The 19,999-nt window shown below is 31.7% G+C and overlaps 1 long non-coding RNA gene across 4 annotated transcripts in view; it reads right to left on the bottom strand.

The window, feature by feature from the left end:
• Window positions 1–1,074: 1,074 nt before the first annotated feature.
• Window positions 1,075–19,999, bottom strand: part of LOC140609551 (uncharacterized) — a 164,106-nt gene continuing 145,181 nt past the window's right edge. For 3 of the 4 annotated variants that reach the window (XR_012011356.1, XR_012011357.1, XR_012011355.1), the window contains 3 exons: window positions 6,191–6,272; window positions 1,582–1,635; window positions 1,075–1,468 (listed from right to left, as the gene is read on the bottom strand). This is a non-coding gene — a long non-coding RNA (uncharacterized lncRNA). Of the gene's footprint in view, window positions 1,469–1,581; window positions 1,636–6,190; window positions 6,273–7,247; window positions 7,297–19,999 lie in introns of all 4 variants that reach the window. The other variant, XR_012011358.1, reaches the window with a different exon arrangement.

The following is a 19,999-nucleotide window of genomic DNA, read 5'->3' as shown; positions in this document are numbered from 1 at the left end:
TCCCTTATAATCTTTCTATTTCTGTAATGCCAGGACCAATGTTCTGTCTTTCATTTTCTATTTTAATAATTTTTCTATTAGTATTTTTTCTATTTAGTAAATCTTTTTTTCTTGGTCAGTCTAAAGATTTGTCAAATCTGCTAATATTTCTTTAATCAGTATAGTTTTTATTGCAAATCTGTTAATATTTTGAAGAGCTCTCTTTGATTTTCATTATTTTCTCTATCATTATTTTCCTCTTTGTTTTATTTACTTCCATTCTAGTTTTTCTCATTTCCTTTCCTATGTTTGCTTTGTGTATAATTTACTCTTTTCCTTTCTGTTTTCTTCATGTGGAAGTTTAGATCATTGATTTAAAATCTTTTTCCCTTTTATAATATGGGGATGTTGTTTAGTTACATATTTTTCAATTCTCAATTTTGCTTCATGTATGTTGTGGTCTGTCCCTATATACATATATGGCTATAATTGTTACATATTCTTTAAATTAATTGTTACATTTTCTTAATGGTTTACACCATTTGCCTTTATGAAATGTCCTTTCTTTCCCTAGTATTAATATTTTCTTAATATCTATTTCATCTGATGTTAGGATAACCACTCCAGCCCTCTATGAATCTAAAGCTATTTCTTATACATAAGATACAGTGAATAAGATTTTTAAAAACCAATTCTACCAATCTCTGGCTTTATGTAGATGCTTATTTTAAGCAGACATTGTCTAGTATATCATTCCAATTCCTGTGTTATTTCTTCTCTACATTTTTTAGACTTTCTTTCTTAGTAATTGCCCTTGGGATCCCAATTAGCTTCCAACATTTAAAACAACATCATTTAATTAATACCAACTTACTTTTATTAGTACACAGAATCTTCTTCCAATACAGTTCCTTTCCTTCCACCCTCCTTTGTAAAACTATTTGTCACACTAATTACATCTTTATACATCATAGCCCATCAATATAGACTTATAGTTACTGCTTTATACAGTTATCTTTTCAATGAGAATAGAGAAGCTAAGAGTTTCAAAGAATACTATATATATTCTATCATTAATACTTACTTGTGCCATCATCTTTACCACTCTCTTTATTTCTCCATGCAGATGTGAGTCATCATCTATTGTCCATTCAGTTCAGCCTGAAAAACTCCCATTAGTATTTCTAGGGGGGCAGATCTGCTAACACTGGATTCTCTTAGTTTTTATTTGTCAGTTAATATCTTTATCATTCTTTTATTTTTGAATAGTAGTTTTAATGGAATAGATTTCTTGGTTGATAGTTCTCTTTATTTACTTATTTTTATTATTTTATTTTATGTTTTAAAACAATACTTTAAATATGTCATCTCCCGGCCTTCTGTTATCTCCTTGCCTAAGGATGTATCTCCAATGGGATGCACATTCTTCATAAGCTGGTTTTGCAGCAAAAAATAGTTATAAAATCTTGGAGAGAATCTTAAGTGAGAGCTAAGGAAAATGAACAAAAGCAGAAAGATTTTAGGAAAGGGGGAATAATAAAAAATTTCATATAAAAATTATAAATTACATAAACATGAAACATAATAGGGATGATAACTTACTTCTTATCAAATGTCACATAGGTTGAAAGATAGTGAAATAATATGTTTGCAGTCCTGAAATAAAAAGATAATAAGTGTGTCAATGCAGAATTCTGTATTCAGTGATATTCTTGAAAAATAATAAAAATAATAAATTAAGAGTTACTTGAAAGGATTAAAGGGGGAAACAACCCCAGCTCACAAACTACCAAGAATAATGTCTGTTCATAACAGCCAGATTAGAAAACCTTGCATTCCATCGGATACTGGCATACTCAGATGGGTTTTGTCTCAGATGGGAGGGCAAATAAATCTTAGATAAAATAATCCACTGGTCCCACTGAGAAGCTTACAAGCAAGACCTAAAAGCTTTAAGTTGCTTTTGAGGAAGTTAACAGCATCCCAGGACAAACTCAAGAATGTTTATAGCATGTAGATATATCTAGCACCCATAAGGAAAATCTACATTGTCTGGTATCCTGCTAAAAACCATCAAGTAGGCAAAGAAACAGACAATAGGACTCATTATTATAAAAAGAAAATAACAAGAATTGACCTTAGTATGATACAGCTGATATAATTAATAGAAAAGGATATTTAAAGTTAGAATATCTATATTCCATTTGTAAGAAAAGGAATGTATGCTTTTTAAACTAGCAGAAAACAACTGAAAAATAAAATTTAAAAGTTTCATTTACAATAGAAAAATGAAATAAAATACTCAGGAATAATTCACTAAAGCCATGCAATATCTCTACAGTGAAATCTACAGAACACTGCCAACTCAAAGAACATTAAAATTGAACATATCTTGTTATATTTGGGGAAAATCAATTGTATCGATTAAAGGTAATAACTGTCAAAATTACTACAGATATTTTTGGAGAAATTAATGATAATTCTAAAATTTTATAGATATATAAATACCCAGTAGAGCCAAAGTGGTTGTGAAAAAGAAGTACCCAGTGGTCTGATTACACTACCCAATTTCAAGGCATAATATTAAAGTACAATTAGCAAACAGTATGATATTGGTGAAAGAATAGACATACAGATTAATGGAACAGAAGAGAATTCAGAAATAGACTAGGCCCAACAATATATTTTCAATTAATTTTCAACAAAGTTGTCAAGGCAATTCAATGGCAAAAGAAAAAGCTTTTCAAAAAATTTTGCTAGAACCATTTGGTTATACATCTAGGAGAAAACGAACATATAGAAAAATTAACTTAAAATGGATCAGACCCTAAATTTGAAAGCTAAAATCCTAAAAAACTTCCTGAAGAAAACATAAAAGAACATCTTTGTGACATTGGGTAGACAAAGATTTCTTAGGAAAGAGACAGAAATGCAAGTCATAATTGAAAAACTGAGAAATTGGAGTCTCTTAAAATAGGAATATTTTATCTTCAAAAGATGCTATTATGGAAACAAAAATGCAAGCCACCAAATGGGAGCAGTTTCAGTACATATATGTGACATATCTGTAGCCAGATATATCAAGAAATCTTATGAATTATATGAAGGTAAACAAACTTTCTTAAAAAGTATAAATATTTTGACAGGTAAGTTGGCCAATAAACACATGAAAATGTGTTTAACATCACTTTCATCAGGGGGATATAAACCAAAATCATAAGGGACTCCACACCATTACACATTTATAAGAATGGCTAAAATGATAAGTATATTTGTCAAAGTTTTGTAGTAGGTGTGATGCTGCTGAAATGTAACGCATTGCTGGTAGGAACTTAAAATGGTACAACCACTTTGGAAAAATATTTGGAAGTCTCATAATATATTAAGCATATGTTTGCCATAATTTCCAGGCTTTTACCTCTATGTGTTTATTCAAAATAAATAGAAATATTTTTCAACATAAAGACATGTACATATGCCTAAAACTGTTCCACTTTTAGTAATGAAGGACCTGAGTGCTAAGAAATTCCCAATCCTGGGCAAACTGGGATTTGTTTTTGTCACCCATAATATAGCTATCACAGTAAATAAATAAAATAAAGATGAAAGTTTGATGAGTAATGTATTTTCAAAGTGCCTCTCTCTACATTTACAAAGGAGCAAAAATAAGTTTTCATTGTAGAAGTCTAGCAGACCCTACATTAATCAAATGATCAAAGTGAACATCATCAATCATGGTACAAATGGAAATCTTGTGCCACTTGATAGGATACAATGAAAACTACATAGCACATATATGTGACATTCTCGCCTGCATATAATCGTAAGGGAATATCAAGCAAATTCAAATTTAGAGACATTCTTTAAAATAATTAGGCTGCGATTTTCAAAAGTATTAAGCTACTGAAAGTCAAGGAAAGCCTGAGAAACTGTTACAAAATAAAGATTAAAGAAATATGGCATTTAAATTCAGGATGTGATTCTTAAGTGTACAGTTTTCCTACTAACAAACATTAGTGAGGCAATTGATAAAATGGAACAGGTTGTAAAGATCGGGTGATAGCAGTGTTATCGATGTAAATTTCCTTATTATATTGGTCCCACTGTGGTGATGTAGGAGAATGTCCTTTTATTTGTAGAAAATATACCCTGAAGTATTCAGGAATGGTGAGCATAAGGTTAGTGATTTACTATCAAATAATTTGGGAATAATTTTTCTATACTCTACCTCTTGTTTTTTTAAGTTTGTGATTGTTTAGATATACAAGAGAAAACTTAAAATCTTCTAAATGAAAAAAATAACACTATATCTAAGGCTTGTAAAAAGTTACAGTTTAAGAGAAGATGAATGATCAGAAGCTATCTCTCTCTAATGATGAATTCCTCTAGTACACAAAACTTGCTAAAGAATAGTCTGGGGCTGCTAGTATGAGAAAAAAAGGTATCTCAAGCTCAAAACAATATGAAATGTTAAATACAGTAAAGCAACTAAAACAAAAATATATTGACCATCAAAGTTTCTTCAAAGTACTTCCATTTTCATATATAAACTTGTGAAATACAGTTTTATAATTTAAAAACTAAATGTATGGAAACTAATCCAATAATATTTACACTCTTTTAAAGGTTATTGATTAAACTTAATATTAAATTTCACATGTTCCCACTTTAGTAAAGTATTCCACTTCATACAAAATAATTTTTTTAGCATTTATGTATAATTATTACAATTTGGATAACTAATATATTTTTCCTAACCACAGATAACATCCCTTATGAAAAGATTATCACAATTTCAAGTGTATTTAACCTCTGTGAAGTAAACACAGTGATGTGGAAATTCACTTAGGTCCCAAAAACATTCCAGAAGTGAATCAACAGTAGCACTGGCACAAATTATTTTCTCTAAGTTATACACTAAAATATTTTGAAAAACTAGGAAAAATTAAATGAATTCCATGAGAATATTGTAATTTTCCTTATTTTTAACTACATTTCAAAGGAAGAATGGGTGATTTGAGGAAGGAGAGCTCACCTTCATTAGAAAGCCAAATTAAAAGTTCAAGGATGGCAATAAAAAAGGTCTTTGCCATTGAATATGATTTGCATTTTCTTCTACATAAATAGAATAAAATTTAGGGGGAATAATAAAGAATAAAAAGAAAGTGAGTGAAAGAAAAAAGAAAAGCCATTCAATCGGGGCTTCTGGAAGATAGATACATTGTATGAGAAGCCCAAGGGCAATTTAAATTCTTCCAGCATAGCTTCCTGGGGACCCTGCCAATAGGAAAATGCTACAGCTAGAAAAACTGCCTTCACAGCTTGACATCAGAACTCAGTGAGAGCCACTAGAGATTCAATGGTGACCTGAGGTCCTGACCTTCCCAACAAAATAAGAAGGAAAATTTAGGGGGAAAGACTATGGGTTGATACACATGGTCCTCACAAGTCATTCCACATGGATATATCAAAGGTATTATACCCTTGACATATTAGACACAATTACAGAAGTTTAGAAGACAGTCTATTTTATACAAATTGGCTTAAATCTTTAGAATTCATACTTTATTAGGTACCTCCAATATTAATATCCTATATTGTAGTAAAGAAATAATACATTCATATTATTTTATCTTTTCAATATGTTTTAAGTTTAACCACTACACTAGTACTCTCCAGGATCCTTTGTCAATTACCATTTTGTTAATATTAATTTCCCTCAATTAATTATGTTTCATTTTGTTTAGAGTAAAATAGTTCTGTGTTTTCATTTCCAGAAGTTATTTAAAGTCCCAGTATTTCCTTTAATGGGTTCCTGCAACACCTCTTAGAGTATTTGGCATTAAAGGGGCACTCAGTTCTGTTTATTGGTAAAGTTAAAACAACTACTACATGAAGGGACTTATATTCTTAAGATATAAAAAGTTATTTGAAATTTTTTCCCTAATCATCTGGACTTTCCCAGAGGTGGGATATACCAACAAAAAGACAGATGAATTTAGGAGTGCTTCCTATCTAAAACACATAGATTATTATATTTTATTCTATCACTATTATAATGCAGATTTCTGTAAACACAAAATTACCGAAAATAAATGGAAAGAAACAAGTACTACTCATCCTATAGCTTTTATGAAATAGAATTGGTTTTGTTGAATGTATTTTGAAATACAGCTATACAGTATGCATGCTTATCTAGAGAAGGACTTACCGAACCAAAGTTAAGGAAAACAGTATACAAGGTAGAAGCATCCTCAGAAGGTTGGGGAGAGCAGATGTAGAAGAAAAGAAGGCTATGAAAGGAAAATGGCAGAGAATAGCGTTAAGTGAAAGGCAAGTGAAAACTTTACCAATAAAAACAATTTTCTAAGTTTTCAAATTTTCATTATCAAATTTTCACAAAGTAATGATTTGTCATATCTCTCTGCCTTTCATTTCAGTCTCCCTTAGGTATCTGTCCTCCACCGTGGCTTTGGCTTTTTAATAGATCTGTTGGATGATATATTAAATCAGATAAAAGAACCCATACTGTCAAATAGATGTTGGTGTTTAAAAGCTATTGTTGGGAAGGAGAGGTGGAAATACTGAAAATACCAGAAGACTACTTGGGATGTTACTGATATTCTGAATTAAGATACCTCCGATATATATATACACACACAGTGACGCTACATGCTGAATAGTCTCTGTATCCATGCTTCTTATTTCACTCTCCTAGGACTCAAGGGACCACTGAAGCATGAGATGGATGATGTACATGAACATACTTTGCTGCAGAGATTCGATGTGAGGTGTTTAGAAATAGGATGAAAATTAATTGACTATTTGGAACTCTAATTATCTATAATGTTTTATCCCAAAGATACTACTTTTGTCATGATTTTACCAACAAATACATTTATATTAGTATTCTAAAAATTATTTTCTATTTTGAATGGTTTGAAATAAATTTCAATGACTTTTGGTCCTTACTCTTCTGATTCCGAACCAAAAGATAAAAGAGGCAGTATTTAGCATATACATCCCAAGTGCATTTTTATTACAATTGGTAAGATAACTGAATGTGGTTATATGCAAGATGCTTGCAAAATAAACAGAACTACATATAGCTAGCAATTACATTAAAGAAACTAGACTGTTGTGTTTAATCGGTTATGTAAGAGATATATTTTCTAATGAAAAATTGCTAGAGCCAGCATCAAGACATTTATGAATATAAAAATAGCAAATAAAATATCTTTCAAAAACAAGCAATTGTTCCAACTTACTCTTTGCGGTAAATTTGTTGTGATATGTTGTTGAGTAAGGATAAACAAGCTAGCAAATGGGAAAACATATATTTTACTAAATGTCACTTGCATGAATTAAACTTTCACAAATACCCTAATAAACCAATTCAATTAGGACGAGTTTCACATGTTTACAATTCACTTGAGGTACAACTAGATGGCCCTCTTAGGAACAAAAATGTCACATTTTGATCATTTTATGGTAGATATTTAAAAGTATCAGACCTATAAAAATTGTCTTCAGTTCTTTTGCTTCATTGACTTTATAAAACACAGCTTACATAATAGTTTAGTAATTAAGTTATTTAAAATTGAAGTTTAGTGTAAATTTGAATAATATATAATTATCTATGCTATAATCTACATTATTTGATAGTCTTCATTTTGTTTTTAAAAAATTACAACTTTTAAATTATAAAAACGATTCTTTTAATGTTTGTTAGGTACTTTTAAGGCTATTTAATTTGAGATAATTATAGATTCATATTCAGTTCTAAGAAGTAATACAGAAAAGATACATCCTGCTTAGCTAGAATAAGATAATGCAACCAGGAAACTGCACTGATACAATCTACCATCCATGTTTGCATTCACCAATTTTAATTTATGTGTACATATGTGTGTTTTTGTATTCAGTTATGTGCCATTTTATTTTACATATAGAATCATATGACTGCCACCACATTCAATATAAGAACAGCTTCATCACAAAGATACCTTGTGCTACCCTTTTAGAGCCACATCCACCTCTCTCCTTCTTCTCCCTAACCCCTACCAATTACTAATTTTGTTCTACAGCTCTATAATCCTATAATTTCAAGAATGTTATATAAATTTAATCACATAATTATATACAGTATTTTGAGATTGGCCTATTTTACTCAGCTTAGTTCTCTTGAAATTCAAACAAGTTTTGTGTTACCAATACTTTTTTTTCCAAGTAGAATTCTATAGTATGGATTTATAGCAGATCATTTAACCATTCACCTAATGAAGGACATTTGGGTTGCTTTCATTTTGGGGATATTATAAATAGAGCTACTATGAGCATGTGTTTATAGGTTTTGTATAAATGTAAGTTCTTAGGTGTCTGGGATAAATGCCCAGTATTAAATTCACTAGGCCACATGGTCATTATATGTTTGTTTGTTTAAAGACTTTATTTATTCATGAGAGAGAGAGAAAACACAAGCAGGAGAATGAGCAGAGGGAGGAGAAGTAGGCTTCCATTGGATCCCAGGAACCCAGAACCATGACCTGAGCTGAAGGCAGATGCTTAACCAACTGAAACACCGAGGGGTCCCATTATATGTTTAATTGTTTAAGAAACTATTATAATCTTCCAGAGTAGATATGCTATTTTACCATTCTCACCAGTAGTATATATAAGTGATCCAATTTCTCTGAAACTTCATCAGAATTCAGTATTATTATTCTTTATTTTTAGCCATTCTGACAGGTAGTGATATCTATGTTTTTAATTTGTTTTTCCCTAATGGTATATGATGTTTAACATCCTTTCATCTATATATTTACTATCTGTATACTTCACAGTTAAATATTTATTCATGTATTTTGCTCATTTTTAATTGGATTTTTTCACATTTTTCTATTGAGTTTTAGGAATTCTTCATATATTCTAGATACTAGTCCTTTGTCAGAAATGTGGTTTGCAAACATTTTCTCCAAGACTGTAGTTTGTCTATTAATCCCTTTAAGAGAGTTTTTCATAGAGTGAAAGTTGTGAATTTCAAAAAGGGAAATTTATCAATTTTTCATTTGTAAAAATCATGTATTTGAGGTTGGGTCTAAGAACTCATTGTCTAGGCTTAAATTTTCTTTTTTCGCTTTTTGTAAATGTTCTATATTTTCATGCTTACCTTTAAGTCCATGATCAATTTTGAGTTAATTTTGTTATAAAGTGTGCGGTTTAGTCTGAGGTTCTTTTTTAGGGAATGGAATACATTCTATGGATGTCTAATTATTCCAATACCTTTGGTTGAAAGTGCTATTTTTCCTCCATTGAATGGACTGCTATTTCATCTTAGTAAAAAATCAGTAGAGCATATTTGTGCAGAACTACTTCTGGGTTTTCCATTTTTTTCTGTTGATCTAACCCAATGATCTATATGTGCCTCTTCTGATACCAAAATACCTTAATTACTCTAACTATAGAATATACTTTAACAAAGAACACATGTGCTGAGATTTTAATAAAAATTGCATTAAGCCTATAGATCCATTTGGAAAGAATGGATAGTTTGCTAATGTTGAGTCTTCTAATCCATGAACATATTTCCTTCCATTTATTTAGGTCCTCTTTGATTTCTTTCATAAGGATTTTGTAATCTTCAACATATAGATCCTAAATGTTTTATTAGATTTATATCCAAGCATTTCATTTTCATGGGATCAATCGTAAATGGTATTTTCTTCTTAATTTTGGTATCCATATATTCATCGTTAGTGTACAGAAATGAGATTGATTTTGTGTTAATCTTGTATCCTGGGAGCCTGCTGAATTTACTTGGTTGTAGGAGTTCCTCTGTATATTACTCGGGGTTTTCTATGTAGACTATCACATCCTTTGCAAACGAGAATAGTTTTATTTCACCTTTGCAATTTGTATATCTTTTATGCTTTTTCTTGCCTTGCTTATTGTGCTGGTTAGAATTTCTGGAACCATTTTGAATAAGTATGGTGAATGCAAGTATTGTCTTGTTCCCAATCTTAAAGGGAAAGCATTCAATTTTTCAGAATTAAGCATGCTGTTGCTGAAGGTTTTTACATGTGCTGTTTTCCAAGTCGAGAAAGTCCCCTTCAATTCCTAGTACCCAGAGTTTTTAGTCATGAATGGGTATTGAATTTGGTCAAATACTTTTTTTCTACATCTACTAATTTTACCAAATAATTTTTTAGACTATTAATAAATCCCACTTGGTTATATTATATAATTCTTTTTATGTATTGTAGGATTTGATTTGCTAATTATATTGTTGACAATTTTTCCTCTGTGTTCATGAGAAATAATTGGTTTTTAATTTTCTGTTCTCATAATTAATCTCATTTTAGTTTTAGGGTAATCCTAGCCTCATCAAATGATTTACAATTTCTTCTGAAAAGTAATATGGAGAATTGATAATTTCCTCCTCAAATGTTAGTAAAACTCACTACTGAGACCATCCGGGGCTTAGTATTTTCTTTTTTGGAAGATTATTAATGATTGTTTATTAATATATTTAGACGAATTAATATTATCCATTTCTCATTGCATGAATTTTGGTAGACCATTTCGTATCTTTAAGGAATTGGCCTATTTAATTTAAATTATGAAATTTCTGGGCATAGAGTTTCTCATTTTATTTTAATTTTAATGTCTGTAGGATTAATAGCAGTAATCTCTTTCGTTTCTGATATTAGGTGTGTGAGAGAGAGAGAGGGAGAGAGAGAGAGAAAGAGAGAGAGATAAAGACAGAGAGATCTATGGAGAAGACTGGCTAGAGGTTCATTATTAATTTTATTTATTATTTCAAAGAAGTATCTTTTGGTTTTATTCATTTTCTCTACTGTTTTCTTGTTTTCAATTTTACTGAGTTGTTACTCTATTATATTCTTCATTCTGCCTACTTTGGGTTTATTTTGCTCTTCTTTTTCTGCTTTCTTAAGTAGGAACTTAGATTATTGACTTGAGACCTATTGTAAACATATAGTCCTATAAATATCCTTCTCAGTACTGAGTTAATTGCATTAGAAATATTTTGATATATTTTCAATTTCTCTCAGTACTATATTCCCATTATTTTAAAAAGGAAATAATTGCACCATCAAAAAAAAAAACTACTATAATGGGTGATACAGTTACTAAATACAAAAAGAAATTCTCCCTTTCTTCTCAAAAATAGTTAATGGTGAGGCAGCCTGAAAGCTTCACCCTAGTCATGTAAAAATGAATTGCCATATAAGCATGTATATAATGCTATTTTAATAGGAGGGCCAATATAAAAGTTTTGTTTAACATTTCCTATATTAATGGTTGTTATTCCAGGTAGTGAGAGTGAAGTGGTTTTTTTGGGGGGGAGGTTGAGTGGAGTATGTCCATTCTACCTAAGCAGTCAGAAACTGAGGAAACAATAGGGGGTACAAAAGTCACATGACTATATTGTGAGTAAATATAGTCAAATTTCAATTGATCAATTCAACTTTATAAGCTCCCATTCTGAAAGGCGAACAGGTGTTGCATATAAGATTAGTGTAAATTCAGAGTAAGAGCCCAATCACCGCCACAAAGTCTACATATGTCCACGTTCTTAGTGTGCAAACACTTTGGTAAAGGTTATGTGTTTCTTTAGAAAGACCAGGAAAAAGATTTACCTGACTCAATAGAGAACTTTGGTCTAGCCCAATGGTATTAATTTATTCACTTATGCAACTTGCATTACAAGTGGGCTTGGGATGAATTGTTGACAATGAGACATATGAGAAGCCTTTTGAGAGTCTCCTATATAAAGTATTTCTCCTTGATAAAAAGATAGGGTCCTTGTATTCTGACTTGTATGCTAAAACTTGAAGACATGATACACAGTAAGGAGGCTTTTGTAGCTGCTGCTGCTGCTGTTTTGTTTTGTGTTTTGTTTTTTTGTCACTAGATAGCCATGAGAGACAGAATAATTGACAGAGGCCTACAGAATTTAGCTACTCTGTGTGGTCTGTTTCTAGACTTTATGTTAAATGAAATAATTAAATGTTCTTATTGTTAACATAACTTCCACTGACACGTCATATTGCTAGAAGCTTAAAGCATATAAACTGATACATATTAGCAATTCTTTTGCTCTTTTTCAACTTTAACCTTTCTTAAAAGAAAAATTATGAAAAATAATGTCATATCATAATTTAATAAAAAAATTTACAACTTAAGATAATGAATATGCTATTAAATATAAGATGCAATCAAGACAGCAGATGGAACATATAGAACTATATCCTATTTTACCCTGAACTCTGACAACCAAAAAAATCAGTTGGAAATAAAAGCTCTACAAAACAAAAATACATGGCACTCTCATCCCATAATGATTTTCTAGGAAAATACATGCACTCAATTTATTTGAGAAAATCTTAGTATGCCAAATACCATGGGAAAACTGAAAACCTACTAAAACTGATTTATCAGTTTACCTATTAGAAATGGAATTCATAGGATTCATAGTATTTTCGTATCTTTCCCAGAAGTTTCCAAAAAGTTTCCCATCATTTCCCACTCCAACACAGCAAAGACCAGATTCATATTATGGGTCTTTGGGACCTATTATTTAGCCTTTCATTGTCTTCTACTATAGGCCATAGCATTCCTTCTGTCAAAAACACAACTGACCATTTTGACATTACTAATGCCAGTAATAGTCCCATCTCAGGGCATTCACATTTGTTATTTCCACTACCTGGAATAATCTTTCCCATCATAACATCTTGCTTCACTTCCTCAATTCTTAGAGGTCTTCATTAAAATTTCACTTTCTTAATGAATTTGATTATGGTTATCCTATCTTTATGTGTACCTAACCCTAATCATCTCCCCTTTACTATTTGTTACTTTATATTTCCCAAGATAAAGCCTACAAGGTTTTTAGTTGCCTTATTTACTAATTTAATTCCTACTAATTCATGAATTCCATGAAGGCAGATAATTCACTGCTATATTCCCACAATTCTTTTTTTTTTTTTTTTTTATTCCCACAGTTCTAAAACTGTTACTAGAACACAGTCCTGTTCAACAATTAAATAAGCAAATTAACTCATCATCTGTCCTAATGGTTAAGAATGAACCACCTGGTGCCAGACATTTGGGTTCAAATCTTTGTTCAGCCAATTTGTAGCTGTGTGATATAGGGAAACTTATTAAACTTCTCTGTGGTTTAATTCATTTATCTATAAGATTAAGAAAACAGTCATATTTATCACAAAGGAAGATATCAAGAAAAATTTTCAACAGTGCTTGGCATACAGGAAGTGCTAGAATGTTAGTTATTATATTTTTTCTGTTGTTTTATTGCCATATAAAGACTAGAAATATCATTGAAAATTTATTTACTAAATTATGTATATTAGTTAATTGGGGGGCCTGGTGGTAAAAGACATATTTTACCTATTTCTGTGTTGTTCAGGTAAAAATAACTATAAAAATGTATGTATCTGTATATAATGTTTCTATATATCATACAGATACATGTATTTACCTAGCTGTTGCTTATTTCCTTTTCCTTAGGAACAATTATTCTGTTAATTCCATTCATTACTTCCCACCCAGAAGTGATTACAGATATATTATTTTTCACATCTTCTATGGACCACTGGTGAGGTTGATTTATGATTCCTTTACTGCCCCAAAGGTCCAACTCTAACATCTGAGAGTTTTATTCCTTGGGGCTTTCCTTCTCAACTTCCCAGGCAGCCTGCTCCTCATTTGCTCCACAGCCGTGGGTGGCACTTCTTTTAAGAATATAGACCCATAGCTATCAAAACCAGCAATATCCTCAATGAAATTTTGAAGCTCTCATAGATTCACTTAGTGTTTTCCCCTCAAGAAATCCATGATATTTCTACTTTAATCAGCATGTAAATTCCTTTACTAAATCCTTGTCATGACTGAAAATCATTTGTTTTATTTCAGTAATCTCAAGAGAACTAAGAGGAAAGTAATGTAAATGTTTTGGAAGATAGTTTTTGTTTCTTATTATAAGAATAACAAATAATTATTGAAAACTCTGGGGTAAAAACACAAAGATAGAAATAAAGAACACTCAAAATACCATTTAAAAATATAAATTGTACAACAATAAACATGTATATTATCTTAAGATTTTTACATATCCCTGTGCATTATCCTTACTATATATGTATATGTATGTATATACACAAACATTTATAAATATATATGTGTACATATATATCTTATGTGTTTGCATTTCTATTTTTTTGTTAAAGATTTTATTTATTATTTATTCATGATAGACACAGAAAGAGAGAGGCAGAGACAGGCAGAGGGAGAAGCAGGCTCCATGCCAGGAGCCCGATGTGGGACTCGATCCGGGGACTCCAGGATCACGCCCTGGGCCAAAGGCAGGCGCTGAACCGCTGAGTCACCCAGGGATCCCTGCATTTCTATTTTTAAATCTACATGTGTATATGCATACATATAAACACTACGTAGGCATGAAGATAAACACCCTAATATTGTAAATTTACTCTCTAAAATAAATGTACCATTTTACATGCTCAAAAAACTATAAAAATGGCCATATTCATTTCACTCTCATTATTTTCTCACTCTTCTCTCTTCTCCTTTTTTCTCCTCCCTGTTTCTCTCTCATTTTAACTAAAAAGAGAATAACATAAATCACATTAAACTATATTTTTAAAACTGTAACTTAAAATTATCAAGTTTTCAGCTATTTGTAATTTTTTTTTAATTTTGTGAAAAGCATTTATATCCTACTTTATATCAAATTAGTAGCTTCATATGGTTTTATTTCAATTTTCTTTAATGATACTGTTTGGACTGAATACTGTCTTCCCCACTTCAAACTTATATGTTGAAAACTTAATCTCCAGGCCATTAGCGTGTGATTATATCTGGAGATAGGGTCTTTTTGAAAGAGGTGATTAAGTTAAAATGCAGTCATTAGAGTGGGCCTTAATCCAACATAACTGGTATTGAAAGGAAGACATAAACATGAACAGAGGTAAAAGCATGTGAAGATACAGAGAGAAGATGAACATCTAGAAGCCAAAGAGAGAAGCCTTAGAAGAAACTAACCCTGAAAACACCCTGGTTTTGGACTTCCTCTCCAGAATTGTGAGAAAATAAATTTTGTTGTTTAAGCCACCCTGTCTGTGGTACTTTTTAATGATAGCCCTGGAATTCTAATACAGGTGTTAGTCACCTTTTTCCTCAATGCATGCTGGAAATATATTTTCTAGTTTGTCATTTGTTCTTTGTAAGTAAACCTTTTTGAAATATGACTTAATGCCATAAAAGTACAATACCATAATTGTACAGACTCATGAATTTTCTCAAAAGGCCTGGACCTGGGTAGCCACTCTGACATCAGGAATCGGATCATTAACACTCAGAATCCACTCTTATTCTTCCTCTGATCACTACCTACCTCCCAAGGTAAAGAACACTCTATTAACTAGACATGAGTCACAAGGCATGTGTATGTTCAGCTTTAGTAGATATTGCCAACCAGTTTTCCAAAGGCCAAGAAAATATAGCCACATATGAGATCTCCTTTTGCTTTATACGCATGCTAAAACTAGGTAATATCAGTCTTTGTTCTAGCCTTTTCTTCATTCCAGCCATTCTACTTTGTCTGTAGTGATGGAGCTTTAAATCTCCTTCTTCTGCTGAGTATGAGACTGGGCATTTTTTTCAAATGCTTTTTTGATGAATTCTACTCCCTTTTGTATGGCACCCTTGTCCATCAGTGTTAGCCATGTTTTTATTGTTTCACTTGTCTTTTTCTTACTGATTATAATAGTTATTAATATAATTGGAAATATACATCATTTGCTATCTGAATATATTACACACTACCATATTTCACTTGCCATCAAAAGTTTTAATGTCTTTAAATAAACAGAACTATTTTATGTAGCCATTTTAATCATATATTTCTTTTATGGTTAATATTCTTTATACCTTCTTTAAGAAATCTTTGGCCTATCATAAGGTCAACAAATTGTTCTCCTGTGTTTATCTTCTAGAGGGTGCTGTTTTGGTTTATGTCTGTTTTGTTTTTAAATCTTTAAAGCATATAGCATTTTTTTTTTTTTGCATCTAGCATTTTTAATTTTACAACTCAAGATTTTTTTTTTCAGGTATTCAACTCATCCAGTATCATTTATAATTTTTTTCTTCACTGCTTTGTAGTTTCATCTGTGTCATCAACTACAACCACATGGTCATAATTCTTTTTCTGGGCTTTCTATGCTCTCATTAATCTATTCCAGAAAAAAACCCAAGTTGATGAATATTCTGTTTTTCACTATCTGAAAAGATCTTTACTTTGTTCTTATTTTTGAAACATGGTTTCCTAGGTTTAAATTTGAAGACTAGTAGTTATTTTCAGACTTTCAAAGATGTCAGCCCATTTTCTTTTGGCTCCCTTTGTCTCTTTTGAGAAGTCCACAGTAAGCTTTATTGTCCCTAATCAGAGATAATGTTTTCATTAGGTTGACTATTATGACTATTATTCATTGAACTGTAAATGTATTTTCCCAATTTGGAAAATTTTAGGAAGGAAAGAAAGTAGAATTCAACATGACACCAGAGAGGGGCACCTGGGTGGCTAGGTGGTTGAGCTGCCTTTGGCTCAGATCATGTTCTGAGGGGTCTTGGGGTCGGGCTCTCCGCAGGGAGCCTGCTTCTCCCTCTGCCTGTCTCTCCCTCTCTCTCTGTGACTCTCATGAATAAATAAATGAAATCTTAAAAAAAAAATGACAGACAGCAGACAAAAACAAAAATACACAATCCAGTATCAGTATTATTTATATAAACTATGATAGTCATAACTCAGGTAGGTTTTCTTTACATTATTGGAATTTTTAGTTTTTCCTGATTCTGGCTGAATGCCTCATTCGCTCCATAGACCTCTGATTTTACTTAATCTAAAATTCTTTCTTTTTTAAAAAATTTATTCATGAGAGACAGAGAGACAGAGAGCGAAAGAGAGAGGCAGAGACACAGGCAGAGACAGAAGCAGGCTCCATGCAGGGAGCCTGACGTGGGACTCAATCCCGGGACTCCAGGATCACACCCTGGGCTGAAGGCAGCACTAAACCACTGAGCCACCCGGGCTGCCCTCTAAAATTCTTTCAACCATCAACTGTCTGTTGTTTTACTTTCTGTATTTTCCATGTTTGACTTTCTTTGTTCCACAATAGGTGTTTTCTATTGGTCCATTTTCCAATTCACTATTCATCTTAGCTCTATTATTTCTGGTGTTAAATTCATCTATTGAGCTCTTAATTATAGGTATTTTATTGTTCAACTCTAGAATTATCACTGTATTTTTTATAGAGCCCAGTTCTCTGGAACTCTAGTTTTCTGGAATCATGTATTTTGCTAAATATAATAATAACTACAGGGGTTTTTAAGTTTGAATTTTTATAGGTTACATGTGACTAACAATGTAGATCTCTTTCTATTTTTTGTTGATTCTGTTTCTTTTATGCATAGTGATTTTTCATTAAATGCCAAATATTTTGTTTGCACAATTTAAAAATCTCTAGATAATCTTATCCACATTTGGAAAGTTTATTTTAGTTAATGACTATCAATAAGTTTTGATGTAGACTACCTTAAATTAAATCAGAAACTGAAACAAAGCTGCGTTTTTAGGTCTTTTTCTGATTTGCTTTTATTTCTAGGCTCTATCCCTTCACTTGTACAACAAGGTGAGGGTCTGGAATGTTGACAAGTGCTCTATATCCTGAGGAGGTCCTGAAATATATTTTTATCTCTAGAAATATGTGCCTGCCAGAAACTGTGCTTACCTTAATCTGTCTGCATGCTTTTTAACCTTTCATCCTGTAGCGTCTATGTATGTGCAAGTGACTCAAAGATAGGAGTGCAGTGTATGAGGCTTACTTCTCTATGCTTCATTTCTCTTAAGGATCCTGATTCTTTAAGGCATGGTTACCTTGCCATCTCAGAACTCAAAACTGTTCTCTCTTCAGTCTTAGGAGATTATCAAAATATTTCCCAACTCCTACTCTCTGTAACTGTCTTCTCAACTTCTCAGCCATGTGCTACATATTCTTTGAGAACTGGCAAATAGTTTTATAGGAAATACAGCTAAGATGTCAGGCTTACTGGGACGCCTGGGGGGCTCAGTGGTTGAGCATGTGCCTTCTGCTCAGGTCGTGGTCTCAGCATCCTGGGATCTAGTCTCACATCGGGCTCAAGGAGCCTGCTTCTCCCTCTGCCTGTGTTTCTGCCTCTATCTCTCTGTGTCTCATGAATGAATGAATGAATGAATGAATGAATGAATAAATAAATAAATAAATAATAAACTCTTTAAAAAATATGTGAGGCTTACCACAGAGATTATCTTTTCTTAATAAGATCTTTGCCCATAATATTCTCACTGCCTTGGTAATTCTTAGATGCCTTTAATACTATGAAATTAGTAATGACCTCATAAACATAATTATAAAATATAAAATAATATATTGGATTTTATTAATCATATTGATTTAAAATTTCTGATGTTTAAGAAAGAATGGTTCAAACATTAAAATCAAGTTGACTTTATTCTTATAATCCACATAATTTTCAAAATCGTACCAATTTTTGTTGTGACTTTTAGTTTTTATTGATAATTTCTTGTAATTTGTAAAAAAAAATTTAAATATTTAAAAATCTTATCATTAAAGTTTTCTTAGTCCTTAACCAAATATTTCTTGACTGAAATTCCCGTTTGTGTGTATGCAGCCTTACTTGCTTTAGATGTCTACTGACTGCCATTCTAAAATTTTGATTGGTTGCTTTTTGGGTCAAATGTATAGCTTCACCTTACGCTTATTTTTTATTTTTCCACCTTAGGTTAGTTCTACCTTTTCCTGAAATTTGTACTTTTCTCTTTTGTGTGATTTTTGTTTATTTGCTGTAGTAATTTTATAAATGTAAAGAGTAGTCCTATCATATCACAAAACAGGATGAGGAAATAAGATTTCCTACTCCTAAAATATCTTGAACTTCCTAACATATAATTGGCAAGTTATTAGGATACAGGATTCAAGTTTCAACACCATTTTTAAACAATTTTAATTATAGTGTAGTTAGAATAGAGTCATATTATTTTCAGGTATACAATATAGTGATCCAACAGTTCCATGAATTACTCAGTGCTCATCAAGATAAGTGTACTTCAGTGCCTGGGTGGCTTAGTTGGTTAAGCATCTGACTCTTAAGTTTGATCAGGTCATGATTTCAGGGTCCTGAGATTGAGTACTACATCGGGCTCTGTGCTCAGCATGGAGCCTGCTTGTCCCTCTCCCTCTGCTCCTCTCTGTGCTCTCTCATAAATAAATAAATAAATAAATAAATAAATAAATAAATAAATAAATAAAATCAATCTTAAAAAAAAAAGATGAGTGTACTTTTCCCTTTACCTATTTCACCCATTCCTCTACCCACCTCCCTTCTCATAACATTTACTTCTCTAAAGTTAAGAGTCTGAATTTTGGTTTGTGTTTCTCTCATTTTTTCCCCTTTGTTCATTTTGTTTATTTTCTTAAATTCCACATATGACTGAAATCACATGGTACTGGTCTTTTTCTGACTGGGTTGTTCTGCTTAGCAGTATACTCTGTAGATCTATCCATATCTTGCAAATGTCAAGATTTCATTCTTTTTATGGCTAAAAAGACATTGTGCATCTCTTTGTGTACATACGTGCATGATATATATATCATACGTATATATATATCAGGCCTATTTATATATGTTAGGCATCTTTTCATGTGTTTGTTGGCCATTTGTATATCTTCTTTGGAGAAATATCTGTTCATGTCTTCTGCCCATTTTTTAATTTCCCAACACCATTTGTTGAAGAGATTGTCTTTTTCTCATTGCATATACTTGTTTCCTTTGTTGAAGATTAGTTGACCATATAATTGTGGGTTTATTTCTGGGCTTTCTGTTCTGTTACATTAATCTATGT

The sequence above is a fragment of the Canis lupus genome, chromosome 18 (genome assembly GCF_048164855.1).
Source record: "Canis lupus baileyi chromosome 18, mCanLup2.hap1, whole genome shotgun sequence".
NCBI lineage: Eukaryota > Metazoa > Chordata > Mammalia > Carnivora > Canidae > Canis > Canis lupus.
The sequence above is the reverse complement of the archived record's forward strand: the minus strand, read 5'-3'. Positions and strand labels throughout refer to the sequence as shown.